The sequence below is a fragment of the Pinus tabuliformis genome, chromosome J, assembly GCF_031772625.1.
Source record: "Pinus tabuliformis cultivar Carrire ecotype Pingquan chromosome J, CPIR1, whole genome shotgun sequence".
In the NCBI taxonomy this organism is placed as follows: domain Eukaryota; kingdom Viridiplantae; phylum Streptophyta; class Pinopsida; order Pinales; family Pinaceae; genus Pinus; species Pinus tabuliformis.
This window is the reverse complement of record NC_142295.1, coordinates 1,631,910,444-1,631,936,079: the sequence shown is the minus strand read 5'-3', so window position 1 is coordinate 1,631,936,079 and position 25,636 is coordinate 1,631,910,444.

Here is a 25,636-nt window from a genome sequence, read left to right as displayed (position 1 = left end):
AGATTGATGGTATGACCAGCTTCAGCAGTTTGACATCCTTTTCTTCAAATGGCCCCAGGATGTGAGGTATATTCAGTGTGTTCATGTACTTTGCATTGTGCTGCATAGATCCTTGTTTGATGTTTGATGCGGGATCTTGTTTTCTTACTTGTTTCATGATTCCTGCTTGATGTGACGCGGAATCATCTATGGGATGTACTTTTTCTCATGATTCATCATGTTTTGTTTGGTATCCCTTTGTCGTCATGTTGATGGGATACTCATGTTGTCACCATGTAGGTCTGAATTAAGATCCCTTTGATGCCATATTGGTGGGATGCTCATTATTGTCATATGTGAAATTATGTCATACTAATAGGAGTCCTTTTTGAATGAGAGATCCTGCAGTGGAGCATCTCTTGGAGTCACTCCTGCGTGAGGGCATATTCCTGGTATGATAGAGAAAAACACATGCATGTACATCATCATTATTTCCAGCACTTTTGTAGTGGCCTACACCATCTTAACACCGGGGCCCGAAGATGTAGTCCTTCTTGGACGAACTCCGTTATCAATGTCTTGTGTTTTATGTTGCTGATTATTGTCATGTTCCTTCTTCTTTACAACATGCATCCATGTTCCTTTATGCTATTTTAAATGAAATTCTAATCACATCACGAAAGTAAAAGATCTTGGTTAAATCTAGAAGTTGAGTAAACTCGGATCAAGTTTGGTATCGGAGCAGTCTTTGCATGGATGTGAATTGCAAGTGTGAACAATGGAATGTGCAACAATAGAGGATGAAAAAGTGATGTACGAGACCATGTTCAAAATTTCCAAAAGGGTGGAAATAATGTATGAAGATCTACAAAAAGAGACAGAGGAAAAGGAGCGATTGTAGCTTCAGCTACGAGCCATGGAAGAGGCCCTGGAAGAACTGAAGCACAACAAACAAAATCTTCAAACAGAGAACGTTGAATTAAAGATGCTTCTAGATGAAGAGAAAGAGGAAAAATAAAGTTTGCTACAATAGCTGCAAGCTAAGGACGAGGCCTTCAAAAAGCTGCAGCGTGACCCATGTGAGGTAAAAATTAATTCTCTAAATTCATGTAGGTGTCCTGATGATGATTTCGCTGTTTTTGAAAATCATACCACAGGAATTGGCTCCAAACTGTTGAAAAGAATGGGTTATGAAGGAAAAGGCTTGGGCATTAATGGCCAAGGCATTGTCAACCCCATCAAAGTAGAAGAATTACCCCGTCAAGCAGGACTTGGGTATGTCAGAAAGGAAGTTGGGGAATGCGTCGAGACAGCTAGTGAACCAACAACAACAGATGATGAGGAGCCCTCATCAGTTCTTTCCAACTCGACAATGGAGGTAAAAGATGTTGATTTCCTTTCAGTTTCGTCTTCACATAGTACGATTTCTGTTGGATATTTGGAGATCCTAATTACAGGGACAAACATGAGGCTCCTTACTAGGACAAGGCATGAGGAGGAAGAAGAACTTGGTTTTAATAACCAAGGCATAAATCAACCATTGGAGGTTGTGCAGAGACCCCGATTTGAAAGCTTGGGATACACCGAAAGAGAAGGCTCAAAGGTGTCAGATTATTCCAAGACATTGTCGAAATCGTCGAGGAAAGAGAATGATGGGAACCCATCCCCATCATCCCATGGCAATACCCATTGCAAGGAAGGAGCTGAGGCAGGCGCTCATCCTCATAATGACATCAGAGACAAGGAAAGGTATAACTAGTCTCGATATTCGAACGTCCATTTCAATTATAATCATGTTGTTAATGATGGACATGAATCATGGAATCAAAAGACATGTACATTTTGTGGATTACATAACCATACATTTTCTAAGTGTTGGAAAAGAATAGCAGCGCCCAAAAGGAGGCATGAAGGACCCTCTCCACAACAGGTAAAGAAACATGTTAAGCATATTTGGAGGAAGAAGATGTATTGCAGTCATTGCAATAGAGGTGGCCATCAAAGAGCCACTTGTTGGAGGCTCCATCTAGAGTAGCACCTTAAAGACAAAGTGTCGGTGCATGAACCAGATGAAACGATTGTTCGACAAGCGAATGTGCCACAAGGAGGCGACCCATTCACCTTGATAAGTGAAAAATGGTTTCTATATATGTTAGCTTTTCATGGTCATAATTTTGTAAATCATTTGTTGGATTTTAAAATGTAAAAGTGATGATGTGTTTTCCATCACCTATCAAGCAACAATGATGTAGGGTCTTATTTTGTGTTGCCTGATAAACTGTGAAAGTGATGTCATGTTTCCATCACTTGTCAAAGAAAAAATAGTGTTTGGCCTTATTGTTGTAAATCATGTGTTGCAGTGATGATGTGTTTTCCATCACTTGCTGAAGCAACAATGATATTTTGGCCTTGTTTTCATAGCTGGTGTATTGATCCCATTTTGATGTAAACTTGACCATCGAGTATGTGATATAAACTCATGGCAAGTGTGGGATGCTTGGGTCATTAGTTGGTCATGAAAGTCAAGCATGTAATTTGAAAAAACAATGTACTACAGGTTGCAGAGGTCATAGGTGTCGGCTCATCACTTAAGGCTCTGAAGAAAAAAGGTGAAGGAGATGGAAGTGTAGGAATTTACAGGGTAAGTTCCTCAGACAGAACACCAAAAGGACACCGCTCACAACCAGATCGCAGATCAATACACCAGTATTTTGACGTGGTTAAAACCCTCAAAGAGGGAAACAGTCCACGGCCTAAGCCAACGCGGCCACTTCAGTCAATTTATTAATAAAAGAATGAAAATATACATATGTTCCTCTCATGCACGGATTACCCTACAAATGACCCTCCATGCGCTTTAAATAGAATTCATGGACCAATCGGGTGTCAAGCCATGGATCAAGTGTCGGTAATACCGAGGAGAGAATGAACCGTCAGATCACTACATATCATGACCGTCGGATTGTAAGTTACAAAATGTAAAACGGTAAAGAAACACACTTTACCTAACTCTATACCTAACTCTGCACTAGACCAAGTTGTACTTAACTATTTCCTATGTGTCAAAATATCCTAACAGGAAGCGAGACCTTTTTAGGATGCTTGTGATGCAGACAAGGTACAAAGAAGTTGCAGATTATTTTTCATGCTTTTGGAGGACCAAAAGCTCCTCAGTGGGGAGGATTGATCCAGGTGGCTCCAAAGACACACACAGGACAAAGAGGGCTTATGAAAGCTCAAAAATCAAAGTGATCAGAATGATTTCAAACCAGGACCAAAGCGTAGATCTTGTCATCCTAATCGCAATGGTGTGAACGGTTCATCAATCCGAGCTCGTATGAGGGAGAACGAGCCAGCTAAAGTTTCAGTCAAAATTGGGTTGTGGGCTAGGTTTAAGTGTCCTACAATTTGACCTACCCTGGGGCATGAAACTTAGCTCCCGAATGCGAGTGAATTTGTTGGATTGTTAATTTGTCTAATATCCCTTATACTAGACAAAATTGAAAAAAATGTGTTGGTTATATATATATTTATATATGTTTATATATATATATATATATATATATATATATATATATATATAGATATATTATTTGGGTGGCGGACCATGACCCCCGCCACCCCCATCGGACCAACACATAACAAATATTTAAACTAAAATATGGCCGACGGGTCGTGACCCTTGTCAACCCCCAACCAACCACCAACATTACAAAAATTAAACATATGTTAGGGCTATGGGCGGGCCACCTCCGGTTGACCTGGCCCATGCCCCACCCACCAAACCTAACAAACCATTTAAATATATCACATATATGTTTGGGCCAGCGGGAATCGAATCTGCCCGGCCACGTGACCGGCCCACTCCACGGGCGGCCCAACGAACCGCATGCCATTTCAAAACTCTGCCCAAACTGTTTTCAAACAAACAACAAAACTATTTAATACGCAATACAACGTAACCAACTGTTATTTCAATGTTCAATGTATTAAAATGGAGGGGCAGGATTTGATCCCCCGACCTCTCCTCAACAACTATTTATTTTTAACCAAAGTGCCAACAACCTTTTTCATTGGTATTTCCGCCGAAGAAAAAGATTTAAACTATTCTTTATCATTCACATGGGGAAAGTCGGATGGGAACAGAACGGAGCCACGTTATGCAGGACGGAATGGAGGCCAAAGACTAGCATGCTTTTCGAGACATATTTTTTTATTATTTTGCAGGTGGATCCATGAACCTAGGAAAAGAGTAGGTGGAACGATGATTGAGCCAAATTCTTAGGAGGGCGAAATTATGCCGATGTCCAAATTGGACAAATTTAATGTTGATCTTACATCTCTCAGCGACACGAACCTGATGGCGTAGTTAGAATTTTGATTTAAGCAACAGATATTTAGATGACCTGTAGGAGGGAATCTTTGAGGAATCTAAAAGATTCCTTAAGCCCCAGATTTTCAATTTCTCAGAATTCAAAATTTTGACAGTCGATTTTACACTATTCGACGCCACGAATCTGATGGTGTAATTAGATTTTCCATTTGATCATTTCATTTTTCAGCCACTTTTCAAAGTGGAGTGTAGGTGTCAGCATTCATGTGCGAGCAGTCATTCCATAAGATTCGATGCCACGAGATTGATGGTATGGCTAGCTTCAGCAGTTTAACATCCTTTTCTTCAGATGGCCCCAGGATGTGAGGTATATGCAGTGTATTCATGTACTTCTTTTTTCTATGAGATGCATTGCGCTCCATAGATCCCTGTTTGATGTTTGATGCAGGATCTTGTTTTCTTACTTGTTTGATGATTCCTTCTTGATGTGACGCGGAATCATCTGTGGGATGTACTTGTTTTCATGATTCATTATGTTTTGTTTATTAACCCTTTGTCGTCATGTTGATGGGATACTCATGTTGTTGCCATGTATGTCTGAATTGAGATCCCTTTGATATCATATTTGTGGGATGCTCATTATTGTCATATGTGAAATTATGTCATACTGATAGGAGTCCTTTTTGAAGGAGAGTTCCTACAGCGAAACATATTTTGGAGCCACCCCTGCATGAGGGCATATTCTTGGTATGATAGGGAAAAACGCATTGTTAACGGGAAAAGTGTCTATTTAGAACGACCCTATCCCACTAAGGTGTGACAGTGACCTTAGAAACAAACAGAGAAAACTACTTTTGTATTCTTCTTTATGAACTATAAACAAAGAGAAATAGGATGAACCAACCTGTGTCTTGCGCTAGTCCTTTGATCCAATCTCTCTCCTCTTTGACAGCTTCCAGCTACCTGCTCCCTTACTTGCCCAGCTTCACCAAGTACCTGCAAGATCACAGAAGAAGGAAACTATACAAAGACATGGGTTTATATTCATAAAAAGCTTAGGATCAGATTTAAGCTAAACATACAAATGTAACAAACATCAATGATACACAAACATGTAGGAGAAACTCAAATAGTTTTATTGATATAACAAGAAGATCCATGAGGAGTTACAACCGATGATTCCTGATCCAGCATCAACCTCCCAGCAAAGAAGCCCCTCTTCACCTCCAACAAAGCATAAATCACCCAATACTCTGATATCTATCTCAAAACCAACAGCAATTCTCTGCAATGTACAAAACTCCAGCCTCCGGATCTCTGGGATGAGGGATCCATATATAGATGTATGCAAGGAGTATGAGTCAGCTTATGATTTGACTAGTGTCTTCTCTCTGTCAGTTCTTGCTTCCACTTGGAGACTGAGAGCCTCTTACTCATCCTTGGTCAAATTCAATGAGGCAAGTGTCATTGGAGAAGATTCTGGAAGCTTCCATTGTCTCTCCACCTCGTGGAATGACTCTGCCACTTGTCATTTCCCGCTCAACGCACCCTGGTAGTGCATTGAGGTGCGTTGCAACGCACCTAGCTTGTGGACCTGGGTGCTATGCAACGCACTTGGCTAGTGGAGCAGCTAAAATGATCCTGATTTGACTGATTCTGAACAGTTTCTGGTGGAGAACTTCTGGGAGAAGCTGTAATTTGTTGACCTTGTTCCTTTAGGAGTTAGAACAACACTTTTAGGGACTTAGGAGCCCTTGGTTTATGGACTTTTCATGCTTAGAGTTGTAAGGCACAAAAATGTCTATAACAGTTGCCCCCTAAAGTATGAGGCCGTTTATCGGGTGAAATTCTTTATTAGGAGGATCCGAAGTTCTTTCAATGCTGGGAGGAGACCTGTAATAAGATACAATACAATACATTATCTTCATACTGTTTTCATGATCTAGCTGAGGCGGGCATTCCCATGCTCAGCTTTATAGATTCATTTTCACGTACATAGGACAGACAATCGTCTGATGGTAGACTGATGATTCTAATAGAGTCATCATCCTTTTGGTAGGATGATTATTTGTGCTGCAATGCTGTACATTTCAATGTCTTTATTTTCCTGAATATATATCGCAGCTCGGATGGATGAAACTAGATCCAAGGTCTTTAATCTCGTCCGATCTTCACTCGAAGTACAAGTCGATCCATGCGAGAAATGTCTTGAAGTCGAACATGGAAAGACATCGCTTGATTACCAGTCAATGATGTAAACTGTTAACAAGCGCGAGAGGAATCACCGATAATGATAATGACCCTCAAGGTACTGCAGTACAATTCACGTGGTTTGAATAAAGGACTTGGTGTCGAACACCACGCAAAATCTTTCAGTCGAAGGTCATTGATGTATACCTATCGCCGGAAGTGAGAAACTTGCCATTGAGGCATGCAAGCTTCAAAGTACTGAATGGGGTGTTCCTAGATCAACTTCTTGGATAATGAGCTGATGTCGACAAGAAGCGATCCGTCAAAGGAGGGCCTTAATGAATCCCACATCAATGACACGGAATGGAGCAAATGATTTTGATGGAGGTGAAAACGATCTGATGATATATGGTTCAGGATGGCGGTCATGAAAGAATGAAGTATAATGTATGGTAGTGGATGGGACACAGGTGACTTCTCTGGATGACTTCTCTTGAACATGTTGGCGACACTTATGTGATGGATTGGTAGCAATTACCCCAAATGTGGATGGTATGGCATGACCATGGTGATGTGACCGGTGAATGAAACAACCCAACCCGACTCAGGCACGGAGTGGAAGTGTCATGTTCAAGAGCGACTTGCTACCAATAAAGATTCTTTGAGTTTTCTTCCCAAATTTTCCCCAATCATTGCTGACCAGTACCTCTTTATTTTTGTCAAGCTTGAGGAGGATAACATATGCTTGTTCTATAATTTGCCCTTCGGGCAAACCCATCGCTATGTTTTAACGAGCCTAGCGATAGTGAAACTCATTCTCGTCTAAAGACAAGTTTGTCACTATTAATCTTTTTAACGAGTCTAACGACAAAGATAACTCGGTCCTTTTCATTTGTAGAGAGTCTAAAAATGTACGTAAAGGTAACTCCAAAATTCCTTTTTCGTCATCTAATCCCTTAAGTCCGAAAAAGTATAAAACAATACAGAAGGGATGAATTTTTGCTAGTTTTAACGAGCCGAACAAAACAAGCGCTCGATCTTTTTGTGCAATAATCCCTCAGGTCCAAAAAGATTAAAATCTAGAGGAGAGATAGCACTTCCTGTCGCTTTAACGAGCTGGAAGGCCAAAACTCGGCAATCTTTTCATATTTTACGAGTCAGTTGAAAAGAGCTTAAAGAAGACTCGTCTTTTGAGGAACGAGTGATAAAATGGGTAGCAGTTGATTCCAGGTAAGGGTTGGAATTTTCCAATCACGGCAGTGTCACAAGGATGGCTAGTGAAATCACTCTTTGCAGTTGTTCCTCAAAATGGGTAAACAATCAAATGGAGGTGAATGATCGGCCAATGGAAAAGTGGAGGTGACGGTGCAAACACAACCAAGGATTTAATGGCTGAAATGCTTCATTCACGGTGGTTATTTACCGGGGAATAGTTCATTTTTTAACGAGCTTAAACGCGGGTGGAAACATTTGCTCATATCTTATGTTTATTTTTTTAACGAGCTTGAACTATGTGCTAAAACTGCTCGATTAATCCAGTCATATGATAAGAATGTCTCATATTAAAACGGCAACTTTTAGATTTTTGCCCCACATCCTTTCTTTATGCAAGTTAGGTGGCGACTAATCCTACGAGTTTAAAGGGTTAGCCTACGAGTTTAAAGGGAGGACCTAAAATTTTTAAAAATAAATAGTCGCCCTTCGCTTGCACTCCAAAAGGTTTGCATGCCCCCAGGTATAAAATATGGTTTCAAGGTTACCCCTCAATTTGCAGACAAAACATTTGTTCTATCAAGAGAGGCCTACCTCTTACAGGCTACCAAAGATTGCTCTATTCGCGGTGCAAACAAAACACTTCTTCAGCGATGTCTACCGAGATAAACAAAGGTGAGCGACGACATCCGCCAACTCACATAACTTTGACAAGAGAATCTTATTATAGAATAACCCCTCTTCCACTGACGGACGGGGTACAGACTAGTCATATTCTCCCGCGAAAACCTACCCTATACCCAAAGTTTTCCTGCTGAAGCAGACCAGGACACATGCCCCCTGGGTTTCAGTCATATCCCTCTGAATTACTCGCGCTTATCGGGAGGACGGACTGGGGATTGAGACATTTCTTGCGTGAAGAGACCATTTAGGGATGGTATATGACTATTTTCTATGCGTCATCCGGGAAATGAAAGCTGGTCCACGAGCTTGACCACTCTTCCTTCGTGCGGAAAACACATTACTCTAAAGAGTGAGGAGACGATGGCTCCCATGCAATAAATATAGTCTCGTCCAAGGAGTAGGTTATAATCCAAGGGTCCTTGAACTACCATTACGTTCATGCGAACTGTCTTCCTTCTCAATGTTATGGGCACATCGGGAAGGATCCCTAAAGGTTGATTGATTCCTTTATCAAAACCTATCAGATTTCTCATCTCAGGCGACAGCGATGGCGAACCAAGCGCTTTCCAAGCAATAGAGGAAAGGATACTCACAGAAGCCCCCTCATCTATGATGGTACCAACCATGACCATTCTATATATTTGAACGATAATTCGGAATGGTATGCTTGCTGTCAAACGGGGTCTGCCTAGTTGATTCCAGTCGAAGGAGACAACTAGGTTGCTTGGAGGTGGGACCGAGTAGACGGCCGGGTATGGCTCTGACGAACATCCTTCCTGTGGTAAAGGAATGGGTAGATTGCCCCCATGTTCGTCGGAGTCTGTGTTGATGAAGAGAATTTGGACGGTGTCATCCTTGTCCTCTCCAGTGACTGTATCATCCGAAGATAAAACCTCTGAAGGCAAGACCGGGTCAACTTCCGCCTCGACCTTTTGACTTTCGTCTGGTATGGATTCAGTTGGTTTATCTTCAATGATAGGCGCTTCAGCCGACCACCTGAGCGGGCCAGCTAGATTCTCAACTAGTGACGGACTCGGCAAGAGTTTTTTATATCCAGGAGGAAGTCGTAACGGTGAAACCGGACGATCATCCAAAACTCTTTTAGCTTCGTCTAAGAAGGGACAACGGTGGAGGGCATGGTCGCCTTCGCACAGTTTACAAGGAAATGTAGCTTTCCCTTTTTGTCCTGGGGCTTCACTTTCACTAGTTGACAGTGTGCTTTCAACATGATCACCAGAGGTTGATGACACCGGATTGTGCAAACGAGGAGACCAGTCCCTTAGTATCCGGGGGATGCAAGGACAATCTCTGTGAAAGTGGTCTCCTTTGCAAATGACACATGGCAATTTAGGCCTGGTCGGTGCAGTGTGTGGATTTTCGTTAGACGACACTCGTTTTCCCACATTCGCCTTTGGCTCCTTCTTCTTCTTCTCTTTCTTCTTCTTTTCCTTCTTCTCCTTAGGAACTTGGCTTTTAGTTTTACCAGTTCCATCAAGCGAAGATGAAGGAGGAGAGGAAGAATTAGAGGAAGTAGAAGGCTGGTGGGCAACTCTAGACTCGTCTAATCGCTGATTTGATTGTTCAGGAATGGTGGTGTTCTGAACGACATTGGTTGAGAAGAGCCATACTGGCAAGCCAATTGTCAGTCCTGGAAACGACAATGTGGCCATATGGGGTGCACCAACATCTCCTCAAGAGGAGAAGGGACTAGGATTTCCACCAAGGGGAATTCCTTGGTTGGTAGGCTCCATTTTCTCAACCCAAGATCAACGTAGGAAAAGGGGATGAATATTCCATTTAAAATAAATTTTAACACGCTTTGACACAACTTGTTTTTTCAGTTTTTAAGAGTCGAGAAAAAACAAAAAATGACTCTAGTCTCCTTCGATTTTTAATGAGCTTGAAGTGACAAGTGCTCAGATGGACCTTTTCCGTTAAGGATTCTGAAAAGGAACGAAAGGGACTGCTCTGGAGGTCTAGGTAGAGGGAGTACCAAACCAATCACAAAACTGCAGAATACTTTTTATGGTACGGCAATCAATCTTCCCGAATGCTGTGTTCAGTGCATTGCGATCAGTAGGGCGGCCGACACGGCTTCCTATGGATAAAAGGTTTTAAGCCTATTGGGGTCTCCCAATATATACTCGATGGTACGTGGGAGCACAAGTCCGTACTGGCACTTATCGTCTCAAAGTGGAGGAATCACCCAACCATCAGTGAGGACAACAGTTACCAAGCTTTACGACGCCAGAATACGTCTCTAGCCTAGACCTCTAAATGTTGTGCGTTAAGTTCCAAAGCGTTGTTAAGTTCATTGAGTTTATTTTAAGTTGATCTTTCTTATGAAGTTTGCCTTTTGGGATCACCACAAGATGTAGATGTAATTCCTAAAATGCAATCTAAAGATGATAAACAAACTTTTATCTCTTTTCAGCAATGAAAATCCTAGCTACTAAGGGAAAAGAAAGACACAATCTTTTCGCAAAGAGCAAAGAGCACACTGTAAATGCACTTTTCCTAAATCAAGCCAAGCAAACTGTCAATATGCAAATGCACATGCATGTGTTTTGTTTTTCACTTTCTTAATATTGATGCCTAAAAAGAAAGTTGTTGTACAAATCTGAATTTGCTTTCAAGTGACAAACACAAACAAGCTTCTTTTCGAAATCAAAAGGTAGAGACGATTATGACACTATGATTTTGAAATAAATACTCGTTTTGACACTAGAAAGTCACAATTTCAAGCCAAAGGCAAAAGTAAAAGCATAATCGACTGTCAATAGCAAATAAACTTTCTCCTATGATCAAAATCGACACTTGCGACAGATCTGAATCAAAGGACGACAGTATGACTATTCTACTTTTGCAATGGAAAACTGTAAATGACGTAACAAACACACAAAAACATATATAGTTTCTTTTATACAACTAAGGCGGAATTACAGCAAGGAAAAGGGGTTTTTAAATAGACACATACACTGATCATAGGCTGCAAAAATCAAAGACAAAACTGAAAAAATTGAGCAAAGAACCTTAGCTGCACAAGGCTAGGCTGATCAGCGCATCTGTTACACAGAGAAACTGGATTGCAATGTAGGTTGCCCTCTCGGGAACTGTGCTGAAATGTAGGAACTCTTCACAGTACCTGCACTGGGGCAGAAACGAGAATTCTATCCGGGTTCTGGGTCACGGTTTGCAGTTTAATCTATGGTTTTTGGCCGAGTAAAAGCAATCAGTAATGCACAATCAAAGGGTAGATTTAAAGAAGGTCTAAGAGCTATCACAAAGGGCAATCAAATCATTTGTGAATCAGCTGTTCAAATCATAAACAGATCCAGTGAATGGATTGAAGCAGCAGATTTCTACTTTGCATTTGTTAATGGCAAATGCAGTTCGATTTGCTACTTCTAAGTTTATGAAACAAACAACAGAAGAAACACAAACAAACTAACTAGACAATCGTCCCCAGTGGAGTCGCCATTTTGTTAACGGGAAAAGTGTCTATTCAGAATGACCCTATCCCACTAAGGTGTGACAGTGACCTTAGAAACAAACAGAGAAAACTACTTTCGTATTCTTCTTTATGAACTATAAACAAAGAGAAATAGGATGAACCAACCTGTGTTTTGCGCTAGTCCTTTGATCCAATCTCTCTCCTCTTTGACAGCTTCCAGCTACCTGCTCCCTTACTTGCCCAGCTTCACCAAGTACCTGCAAGATCACAGAAGAAGGAAACTCTACAAAGACATGGGTTTATATTCATAAAAAGCTTAGGATCAGATTTAAGCTAAACATACAAATGTAACAAACATCAATGATACACAAGCATGTAGGAGAAACTCAAATAATTGTATTGATATAACAAGAAGATCCAGGAGGAGTTACAACCGATGATTCCTGATCCAGCATCAACCTCCCAGCAAAGAAGCCCCTCTTCACCTCCAACAAAGCATAAATCACCCAATACTCTGATATCTATCTCAAAACCAACAGCAATTCTCTGCAATGTACAAAATTCCAGCCTCCGGATCTCTGGGATGAGGGATCCATATATAGATGTATGCAAGGAGTATGAGTCAGCTTATGATTTGACTAGTGTCTTCTCTCTGTCAGTTCTTGCTTCCACTTGGAGACTGAGAGCCTCTTACTCATCCTTGGTCGAATTCAGTGAGGCAAGTGTCATTGGAGAAGATTCTGGAAGCTTCCATTGTCTCTCGACCTCGTGGAATGACTCTGCCACTTGTCATTTCCCACTCAACGCACCCTGGTAGTGCAATTAGGTGCGTTGCAACACACCTACCTAGTGGACCTGGGTGCTATGCAACGCACTTGGCTAGTGGAGCAGCTGAAATGATCCTGATTTGAATGATTCTGAGCAGTTTCTGGTGGAGAACTTCTGGGAGAAGCTGTAATTTGTTGACCTTGTTCCTTTAGGAGTTAGAACAACACTTTTAGGGACTTAGGAGCCCTTGGTTTATGGACTTTTCATGCTTAGAGCTGTAAGGCACAAAAATGTCTATAACACGCATGCATGTACATCATCACTATTTCCAACACTTAATGCAGCGGCCTACACCATCTTGACACCGGGGCCCAGAGATGTAGTCCCTCCTGGACGAATTCTGTTATAAATATCTTGTGTTTTATGTTGCTAATTATTGTCATGTTCCTTCTTCTTTACATCATGCATCTATGTTCCTTTATGCTATTTTAAATGCAATTCTAATCACATCACGAAAGCAAAAGATCTTGATTAAATCCGGAAGTTGAGTCAACTCGAATCATAAATGCAACAAGATCATCTCCCAGAATAGGAAATTCATTTTATGTCTGGTTCACTCCCAAAGTAAGGGGAAGATCGTCGCCACATCCATGACCCCTGTGAAGGGTTCCTCCACACAGCAGCAACAACAGATGGATACGGTCATGAAAGAAGACAAGGAAATCTTCTCCTCACCCAAGGGGGTACCGTTGCACTTTCAGGTCAAGCATTCATTTGATTTGAATCCTAGATCACCTCTACCTAACGGGTCGATCTATCGTGACTCCATTGTGAAAAATTCCAAGTACAAGCAACGACATGATCAGTAGAAGTTTTCTCATCTCGTGGAGGAACTCAACATAATGGGGACCTTTGCTTCCTAAGGGGGGAGGAATGATCCAGGTGGATGTTGGTGGATGTTTTTGGCCACCCACCTATCCCACTTGGATCCCCACAACTGTTTCTTTCAGTTTTTCAGTTTCGTTAATTGTAGCACAGTTTACTATTTTTAGCAGTTTTTTGGGTCTCGACCTTCCGAACCGTTTTGATGCCCTAAACGACATTTTTTGGGAAAATTGGGAGAAGCTTGGGGCCATGGATTAATATTTCTCTTCCCAAAGTTGTAGTCCTCAGATAGATCTTTCTAGTGAGATATTGTGTGTGTCAAACAGAGATCGTATGCCAAAGTTACGATCTCAGGAAGTTGATGTACCAATTTACCCAAATGGGGCCCATAGTTTGGCGTTTCATCTTCTAGAGTCAGGTTTTTGGATGTTTAGGGTTTTCCATTGTTTCTCAACAATAAATAGGCCTTCAAGCCTCATTGTAAAACAGTTCAGAGGCATTTTTCTGCCACATCTCTTCTCAGAGATAAGCTACCATCACCCTAGCTAGTTTATTTCTATTTCTATTTGTAGGCATATTTCAATATTTTATAGTAATGAAATGAAGTATGTATGGTTATACCTATAATTTGTTGCATTCTTATTTAAATCCGGATCAGTGGTATTAGAGTGGGTCTGTGACGAGCCTCTAAATTAGACATAAATTAAGGCTCATGCCTCTAATTTAAAACATAAATTAAGGCATATGACCATTCTTGAGCGCATTAAACCTCTCTTTTTGCATTAGATAATTTATTTTTAACTTTAATATATTCATTAGGAAGGTTTATGAATAATTAAATATTTGTGCCTAATATTATTTGTTTTTGTGGAATATTATGAGAATATTGGACAGATTATGAAGACTTGTAGGAGGAAATTATTTAGGGACTTGTTCCCTACTACTGGGGGATCAATAATAAATAATAAGTCAACAAGATATTATGGAATTATGGCACAAATTGTGGAACTCCAATGATTGAGAAAATCTAGGAATGCGTTCCACTAACCAAGGGAGCAGATCCACCAATCAAGGGAGCAGATCCACTAATCAAGGGATTTCGGTGGGGAAAGCTTCTTCCATCCATGTGTTGTGGTAAAAACACAACCCCCCCATTATTGATGTGTTCACTTCAAATAGTGGGGACCCTTTCTATAAAAATTTCAGCTAAACACCTTTTAGGATTTTATTTAGCTGATTATCCTACGCTTTTATTAATTTTTCATTTTCTTTGGATTCTTGTTTTGATTGCTTTGTTAAAATTGATTTCTAATAAGCTTCCCATTGATGCTTGTTTTACCTCATTTGGTCAACTGGTTTGAAAATGATACTCCTTTGAAGTCCCATCAGTTATCTAGTCTCGGTTAAAAATGTTATTTTTATTCTTTTTTATTTATTTTCGTAGTGGCTATAGTTTAGATAGGCAAATTAGGCTTTAGATAAACCCGTAACTTAATTAGAGATCATTATTTTAAAATCAAAAAAATAAAAAATATATAACAAAAAATATAAATAATAATTTTTTATACGATCGGTAGATCGCATCGGGAAATCTCAAATGAAATAGTTTTAGAGAACCCCGATATACACCATCCTCCCGATTTGCCGATTGCAGAAAAATCAAAATATCATAAGTATCATTTCGAAACTTTATAATTCATTTGTTTAAAATATTAAAAAAAAATGTGATCGCTCCATTGCATCGGGAGTCCTCAATTGATACAACCCTGACTCAACCATTTATGCGATGCGATATGGAGTCAAACTATTCATGTGATGCGATAAGGAGTCAAACCATGATAGCCATTCTCACGTTGGTTATTTTGGATTGATTTATTTTCATGGTTAAGTACATTAACGTATGATGAAGTGGTAGTGTGAATGTTAGGGTAGGATAGTGGTAGGTTAGTTTTTTTTTTTTATATTTTAAAATATTTAATATTTGATATATTATATTAATTAAATTAATTAATATATAATTAATTTAATTAAATTAAACCTTAAATATTATTTATATTAATATTAATTAGTTTATAAATAGTTAATATATTAGTTAATTAGATATTAATTAATAAATATTTTATTAATTAATTAGTTTAGTTCATAATTAATAATTAAATTAGAGTTATTTATTAAGATAATTAAAATCTAATTTAGGATTAGATTTTTAATTAAAATTCTTATTTTTAGCACAACAACAAAATTTTCAGATTTATGCCAGATTTGACTCATCTACTTTGGAAGCTCATAGATTGAGTTATACTTGGCCAAATGAGGCCGAAGACGGTTTATTGGAAAGATAAAACCAAGGAAAACATTTCTGAGGAGGTTTCACTAACAAATTTAGTCATTTATTGGGTAAAAAATCAGGCAGAAGATCAAGCTCAGAATTTTGAAAACAAAATCAATTTTCTGAGTTTTATTTTCTTCATTTTCATTTGCCCAAGTCCCTTCTAATTGCAGATATGCTCATCAATAAAATCCTTGGCCAATTAAACCATCTCAGGCATCAATAGAGAGCTTATATTTTATTTTCAATTATTTATTTAAATTGAATTTGATTGGATTTGTTTTAATGTCAGAAATGATATTTTGATTTTATTGTTGCATCTTAATTTATTTTGATTTCTTTTTGTAGGAAAATAGTATAAGGGATATGGAGAAAAAGATCTCAATCAATGAGAATGCTCCAACAATTAAAGATGAGAATTTTGAGCAAATAAAATTGAATTGGGCAGATTTCTTTTCAACAAACTTTCTTCTCAAGAATTCCTTTGCAAATACTATAAATAGCATATTGCAAAATGTAAAATGGATTGCTCTCCTCTGCAATTCTAGAATTCTAAAAGCACTTTTGTAATAGGGATTTAGAGTTGTAGGTGGGAGGAGTAGAATCTAAGATCTGGAGATTATTTAGGTTTTTATTTTACATCCTGAGTTATGTATAATAAACAGAGTTTGCACTATTGTAGTTTTTCTTTTGAAAGCAGAAACCCGGGCATTGTAAAGGATTATTAGAGACTGGAGCTAGAGAAATGGATTTAATAAACTGGTATTTTGAATATTATTGTTTTAAATGTTGGTTTTATTTTATAATAACAAGAATTGTGTCAATTTACATTCATACTTGTGCACTTTTGTCGGTATGGGTAATTTGCCTCTATTTTATGTTGTTATTTATCTCTGCTTTTATGGGCTGAATTTTGATTTCTGAGTAACTATTTACTCATAAATCTGTCTTTTAATATTAGATGAATAAATAGTGATATGTTGTAAACTTCTTCCACATATTATTGTTTAATTATTCAAGTTACTGATTAAATGATCAAGATCATTCTGAAAACTTTTTCCTGAGTGTTGATCGATTGATTATTTTAATTAAAAGGTCTCAATAGGATGTGTTTTGCTATCCATAATGTCAGTTGATTGAACTATTTTATTAACATGATATTCATTATAAACAAGACATATTTCAATCCTAATATTATAAATATCTGCTCTTGGTTGGGTTAGATCTATATCTGCCTAATTGAGATATGATTAAGATAGTTTCTTTTGCTTTCATCTTAGAACAAGTTTGCATTTAGAGTAAATTTTACATTCTTTTAAGTCCTCTTCCCAAAGAGGCAAACTTTATTAGTGGATTAGTTGAGTCTTAAATTAGATTAAGGATCACAGTCTTGCCTGATCAGCAAGAATGTCGATTTGATGTCTCTTTTCCATTGGTGAATGAAAGTCATATTTTAAAGCCATTGGAGAATGAGAGAAGGTAATTGGACCTAGTTAAACCAGTCGGAACCATCATTCCAAACGAAAAAGGAGTTGTTTGAAGGTCTAGACCGGGTGGTCATCCCCCATGTTGTTGCAACGATTTTCGAGGCTTCAACATTTTGGCACTAGGAGCGCCTGAAACTTGTTGTCTGTTGGAGTCTTTTCAATTTTAATATTTTATTTAATCACGATGGCTCTTCTTAAACTTCCAATTTGGAGTTGTATTCATGTATGTGCATCTTCTAATACTCCACTGGAAGTGGTAAGACTCTTGTCTCAGGTAAAATTCAATGGTAAGAGAAATTTTTTTGATTTTAATCATGTCTTTCAATTTATTCAAAATGTTTCAAATTATGATTTTCAAGGAATTAATGAAGGCACCTTATGCAGAATTTTTACTTTCACATTTGCGGCAGAAGCCAGAAACTGGTGTAGAACTTTTCTGGTTGCCTCAATTCATAGCTAAGATCAATTTGTTACAATTTTCATTTGTAAATTTGACCACTATGATTATGATTAGGTATGTGATGAAATTGAATATCTACGAAATGAAAATGAATCTGTTAGAAATTTTAATATTCGACTTCATTTGAGTTGTTTAAAATTTAATGTCAAAAATAAACCTATGAAAGAAGAATCACTAGATTGGTTTGAATATATTTGTTCTCTTCCTCCCATTCCCAATCCATATGAAATTAGTTCAAGCTTTGTTCTATCCCCTTCCAACATAAATGAAAATTCCAATTTGGATGTGCAAATAAATTTTGATGAAAGGGTTTCATAAAGCTTGGAAAATATTTCTTATCAAAGGCAAGAAGACAACAACAAAAATTTTGAAGAAAGAGCCGCCTTGAAATCTGAAAGCTACTTTGAGGTAAATTCAGAAAATCAAATTGGAAAACAGCAAGTGCAAGCAACAATCAAAGTAAATAATAAAATGCAAACTGCTGTACAAATTTCTGAATTTTTCCATGATGAACAAATGCCGAAGTCAGAGCAGCAAAGAAATCTTCTTCAAAAAAGCATGAGTACGCAAAGGAATGATTTAGAATCTGAAATTTACAATGAGCATAATGTACAAGAATTCTCAAACAGAAACATTTTTAAATGCATTATTTCAGATTCACATTTTTCTCTTTATCCTGATATTTTTAATGACGGTAATTTTTCTCCTCTTGGTATTAATGATATTTCAGAAATTAAAGAGGATGATTTAAATGAATTACCAATAAATTTTTATCAAGATAGAGAAACAATAATTGATCATTCTTTTGCCATTAATGAACATGAAATTCTTGTTCCTCCTTGTTTGGATATATTGGATGAGATTGAAGGGAATTCTAGAGAATCTTGTGAAGTCATTTATGATAATTACTCTGACATAGAGGATGTTGATTTATATTTTCCGCAAAAGAATCCTCATGATAAAATTCAAATAACATTTGAGAATGAGGAACATTTCAATTTAGAAATTATTCCAACTAATCCTCATTCTAAAGCAGCAAATTATCTTCATGATTTCACTATTCGAGAAAATATTCCAATTTATGATTCATATCATGATCAAACTTTCATTTCTATTCATAATCATAATTCTCTTACTAATTCACAAGTTGGAATTCGAAATCACTCAAATTCCATAATTCTGGCCAATCCTTGTGAAAAAGAAATTATTTCAAAATGATCCCAATTGTGCTGTAACATTAGTTGTAACAATAGTGATTTTATTTTATTTTTGTTTCCTCTCTTCTTTTGTTTAAAATCAGGTTTATTTTTTAATTTTATTTTTCAGATTTTTAACACTTTACGCTGGTATATTGAGCGCTTTACTATCAAACATTCAATTGATGCATTGCCCTATTGGGAAATTGAAGTTTCATATTATAATCATGAATATCAAAAGCTATTAATATTTCAATTTCAATCGATGTTCATCTCTTATCAAAAACTTCTATCTTCTCAAAAGCAATGTCAACAAGAGAATGTATTTTTACAATCTGTCCAACAATCTAATTCAATTAATAATCTTCCATTATATCTAACATAATTCCATCATTTTTTCATTAATTCATTTGAAAAATATTTGGAAAGTTTTCCTTCATGGAAGATTGTCAATAGCTTAACATTTACACATAACACTAACAATTTCTTCCAGGCCTTTGAATCTAAAAGCTCATATCCACAATCTGGCCTTTCATCTCCTCATTTGAATATTTCCCAATCCTTAATAGAAATCCACCCAGATTTCTATGATCCAATTGGTATTCAACTGGAAAGGAAATTTCAAGAGAAGGGGATTGTGAATAAGTTGCTAACAATAACTGTACATTTTGATTTCATATTTAATTTTCTTAGTTCAATTATATTTGTATTTTTATTACTAACATTTGAATTGCACATACATGCAGGGATTAAAATGAGAAAATGGTTACACTGGAAATATGACTATACTTAGTCATCTCCATGTATATGGTTAGAATAGGAGTAGAATTAATTTAGTTAGTTTTTTTTTTTATGTAGTTAATTTATTTTTAATAGTTCTGCAGATTAAAAATAAAGGAAGTAATCAGCCCTTCTCATATCATATACATGTTCAAGGAAATATTTAGATCTCATCAGAAAATTTCTAATTCTTCCTCTCCATTTTTAAATCAAAATCTATTGCAGCAATACCTCTACCCATGAATACATCTTAGTCTATTTTTGAATAATGTATTGACAGAATTTAATTGAGTATGCACCTGGCACACATTTAAATCTGTGTTGATATTCTCCATGACTAGTGGTTTTATCCCATTCAGACCTTTAGTTTATTATCTGATGCTGCAATACGCATCATATTCATTTACTAGAGGCATTATTGAACAGTCACTATAACAATACAAAATCTTCTCAAGTTATAAGCAGAGGTAATAAATTGTTGTTTCAATTCAAAAGGGAAGACTATTTTCATATTTATTTCTGGTAAATTTTATATTTCCTGAACATAAATAAACAGATTTTATTTAGGCTGATTGCACATTCTGATTTGAAATAAATAATGAGATGATTTTGAACAAAGTCAGAATTTTGATAAATCGAAGGAAGAATTTGAAGATTCATGAGGTAAAATCTACAGACAATTTCCTTCCAGGTATGCATTTACAAGTTCGTTCTCATCTATTATTAGTTTCTCTTTTCCTTAGTTTATTTTTTATTCTTGTTCTGTTTTATTTATAGGTTTTCATTTGTTTTCAAAACTTGAAGTAAGCAGCAAACCCAATTCAAATTTGCAACAGGTTCAGGGAAATTTTATTTGTGATTCATTAGAATTTGAGCATTCTTTAACTTTGTTTTTATTCATTTAGGAAACCCAATCGAAATTAAAAACAATATCATAAGATTTCATCGGAAGTAGCTCTTAGCAGTTTTGATAACAAATTGTTCATAAAAGATCTCCGATGTATTACCTCACTCATATGCCATATCACATTTCACATATCGGAGGTTTGCAGTTGAATATACTTCCATTATCATGAATCACCGATCTCCGATAAATGACTTTACCATATTGCGATGACCACATAATTCCGGACCTGATATGAAATTCAAATCAAGTTTATAAAATATCGCGTCCATTCAATTGCAAATAAAAGTAGGGGCATAATTTTAAAAGGGTCGATATCTCGGATCCGATATGTTATTAGAATCCCATCATAAAATTATCGGGTCCACTCTTCATCGCTTATCGGCGTATCAAGAATTGTTACATCATGTGCTTAAGATTGTCGATCGCGATCATTGATTAGCCACGTCATTCGTTACATATCGGCATCACAAGAATCATATTGTGTTTCATTTAGTGCTTAAATTTTTCCGATAGCCGATTAGCTACGTCATCCATTGCATCGCCGATATTGGCATTTCCAACATGATTATTCTCCGATATTCTGGTACGCCGATATCACAATCGCTTCATTGCAATTTTTCATGGCCATACCACTATTCCAAATTTGTGATGCGCAATGTGCAATGTGCAAAGTACAAATCACGAGATGCGGTGTGCGATCTGCAAATTGCAGCATGACTATCTCCGATTTGCAATATAAAAGTTCTTCAATAGTGTGATCGCTACATCTCATCGCACATATTTTCTTCGCATGATCTCATATCGTCAATTTGCTATTTCAACCGCCGATGCGATAAACTCCAACGCATGCCTCTACATGCAATGCGAATCATTTGATAAGGCGATGTGTTATTTTAAAAGAAAGCGTGGGCAACCACTATGGTAAGAAAGTGATTGATAACAAATTTGCAAGTATATTCAAATCATTTTGATTTCTCATACATTTCAATTTTAAATATATAATTCCATAATTAAATATGGAAATAAAGACCTCTCTATCTTCATATTTAAATTTTATTATTTTGGATTTGGCCTTGATTCTGGACAATTTATAAAATCATGGAGTTTATATGAAACTTATAATATTTTGAGAAACATTCATTACTGCAAATTCTCATTCTCATTTCTGATGCATTTGTTTTCCCTTGAACATTAAACATTCCATTTTTGCATTTTACTGCTTGCTTTAGTTTAAATAAAATAAATAATGATTTTTGGATATAGGATTTTGGTTAGTTTGACTTCTTCATGTTTTTAATATTAATTAAAATAAAAGTCAGCTAATTTGGAGAAACTGATACTTTTCAGGTAAGATCAAAAGAAATTATCCAATGGTAAGATTTATGTACCCACTTTCATTAATTTCCATTTCGTTACTTTAGTTTCAGTTTTGTTTTTCTGATATATAAATATGTTTTGTAGCTCTTCATAAAATCTTTCAATCCTCTGTCAGATCATATTTTCGAAGTCCTATACTTTTCTTTTGGCTTTATTTCAATAAGTAGTGATAATCTTCATTGAAATAGCTACACCAGGAAGTTTCTGAACCTTTAGTTTGTTTCTTTAAGCATTCCTTTTATTAGAAAATGATTAAAATGATGCTTTGAAACAAGAAGATTTATATCAGACAGAAAATTTTCGTTGTAGCTAAAATTATCATTACTGCTATCCAAAAAGCCTAAATACACTTATAACCCTACAAGATATGTTTTTTCTAAATCTCGACATAAGAAGGAACGATTACACGATTATTTTCTTTTTCTTCATATTGTTGAGACATTGGTATAAACATTCTTGTTTGAGTTTATCTTACGAAACTTGGATTTTCCTGTCTACATTTAGAATTTCTTCATTTTTATTTTTTGTTTGCTAATTTTTTTTCTTACTTTGGCTTAATAATGTTTTTCCTTTGGTTTTCAGTTTTGATTTTGGTGACTTTGCCATGATTTATATGGAAGGCCTTCTTGTTACCTAACAATGGTTGGCATACACAGAGAAAAATTGTTAATAGTCACCTATTAGCTTTTTCTTAAATCTCTTAGTAAAGTTTGATTTTCTTATTATAAAGGTAGACATACTTAAGGAAGAGATTACCAATCAAGAGAAGTTGGAAAAGTATCATAAAATCTAGAGAAATTTCTTTTTCATCAAAATTGTAATCATTTTGAGATTTCAATATTTTATTAAAATCTTTCAAAGTTCTGTTATCAGTGAACAAAAGTTATTTTTAACCAAGTAAAGTGACCCCTACTTTATCTTTACAACTGATTAAGGATTGATATAGAGTTTTGAGATATTTTAATTTATGAGGAATTTTAAGAAAAACTACAGTTAGATGATTCTTGATTTTATTCAGACTAATGAACTTAGTCAAGCATTTCAAGCATAATTCTCCATTCTTTAATTATTTTTATTTTAATTTTAGGAAAATCTCATTCTGTCATACAGAGATAATTGGTTCTTCTCCCGTGTGTCGCCATTGTTGTGGTAAAAACACAACCCCCCATTATTGATGTGTTCACTTCAAATAATGGGGACTCTTTCTATAAAAATTTCGGTTAAACACCTTTTAGGATTTTATTTAGTTGATTATCCTATGCTTTTATTAATTTTTCATTTTTTTTGGATTCTTGTTTTGATTGCTTTGTTAAAATCGATTTTTAATAAGCTTCCCATTGATGTTTGTTTTACTTCATTTGGTCAACTAGTTTGAAAATGGTACTCCTTTGAAGTCCCATCATTTATCTAGTCTGGGTTAAAAATGCTATTTCTATTCGTTTTATTTATTTTCGGAGTGGCTGTAGTTTAGATAGGCAAATTAGGCTTTAGATAAATTCATAACTTAATTAGACATCATTATTTTAAAACCAAAAAAATAAAAAATATATAACAAAAAATATAAATAATAATTTTTTATATGATCGGCAGATCACATCGGGAAATCTCAAATGAAATATTTTTAGAGAACCCCGATATACACCATCCTCCCGATTTTTCGATTGCGGAAAAATCAAAGTAGCATAAGTATCATTGCGAAACTTTATAATTCATTTGTTTGAAATATTAAAATATAAAAATAAAAATAAAAATGTGATCGCTCCATCGCATCGGGAGTCCTCAATTGATACAACCCCGACTCAACCATTTATGCGATGCGATATGGAGTCAAACCATTCATGCGATGCGATAAGGAGTCAAACCATGACTTTTAATTTAAAGCCATTCTCACGTTGGTTATTTTGAATTGATTTAAATTCATGGTTAAGTACATTAACGTATGAGTGAAGTGGTAGTGTGAATGTTAGGGTAGGATAGTGGTAGGTTAATTTATTTTTTTTTAATAGTTTAAAATATTTAATATTTAATATATTATATTAATTAAATTAATTAATATATAATATTTAATTAAACTAAAATGTAAATATTATTTATATTAATATTAATTAGTTTATAAATAGTTAATATTTTAGTTAGTTAGATATTAATTAATAAATAGTTTATTAATTAATTAATTTAGTTCATAATTAATAATTAAATTAGAATTAATTATTAAGATAATTAGAGTCTAATTTAGGATTAAATTTTTAATTAAAATTCTGATTTTTAGCCTAGCAACAGAATTTCTAGATTTATACCGAATTTGACTCATCTATTTTGGACGCTCATAGATTGAGTTATACTTGGCCAAATGAGGTCAAGGATGGCTTATTGGAAAGATAAAATTAAGGAGAACATTTCTAAGGAGGTTTCACTAACAGATTTAGTTATTTATTGGGTAAAAAATCGGGCAGAAGATCAAACTCCAAATTCTGAAAACAAAATCAATTTTCTGAGTTTTATTTTCTTCATTTTCATTTGCCCAAGTCCTTTCTAATTGCAGATTCATTCATCAATAAAATCCTTGGCCAATTAAACCATCTCAGGCATCAAAAGAGAGCTTATATTTTATTTTCAATTATTTATTTAAATTTAATTTGAATGGATTTGTTTTAATGCCAGAAATGATATTTTGATTTCTTTTTGCAGGAAAACAGTAGAAGAGATCTGGAGAAAAAGATCTCAATCAATGAGAATGCTTCAGCAATTAAAGATGAGAATTTTGAGCAAATAAAATTGGATTGGGCAGATTTCTCTTCAACAAACTTTCCTCTCAAGAATTCCTTTGCAAATATTATAAATAGCAGATTGCAAAATGTAAAATGGACTACTCTCCTCTGCAATTCTAGAATTCTAAAAGCACTTTTGTAATAGGGATTTAGAGTTGTAGGTGGGAGGAGTAGAATCTCAAATTTGGAGATTATTGAGATTTTTCTTTTACATCCTGAGTTATGTATAATGAACAGAGTTTCCACTATTGTAGCTTTGCTTTTGAAAGCAGAAGCCCAAGCATTGTAAAGGACTATTAGAGACTGGAGCTAGAGAAATGGATTTAATAAACTGATATTTTGAATACTATTGTTTTAAATGCTGGTTTTATTTTATAATAACAAGAATTGTGTCAATTTAATTTCATATTTGTGCACTTTTGTTGGTATGGGTAATTTGCCTCTATTTTATGTTGTTATTTATCTCTACTCTTATGGGCTGAATTCTGATTTCTGAGTAACTATTTACTCATAAATCCATCTTTTAATATTGGATGAATAAATAGTGATATGTTGTGAATTTCTTCCGCATATTATTGTTTAATTATTCAAGTTACTGATTAAATGATCAAGATCATTCTAAGAACTTCTTCCTGAGTGTTGATTGATTGATTATTTCAGTTAAAAGGTCTCAATAGGATGTGTTTTGCTATCCATAATCTTAGTTGATTGAACTATTTCATTAACATGATATTCATTATAAACAAGACATATTTCAATCCTAATATTATAAATATCTGCTCTTGGTTGGGTTAGATCTATATCTGCCTAATTGAGATAGGATTAAG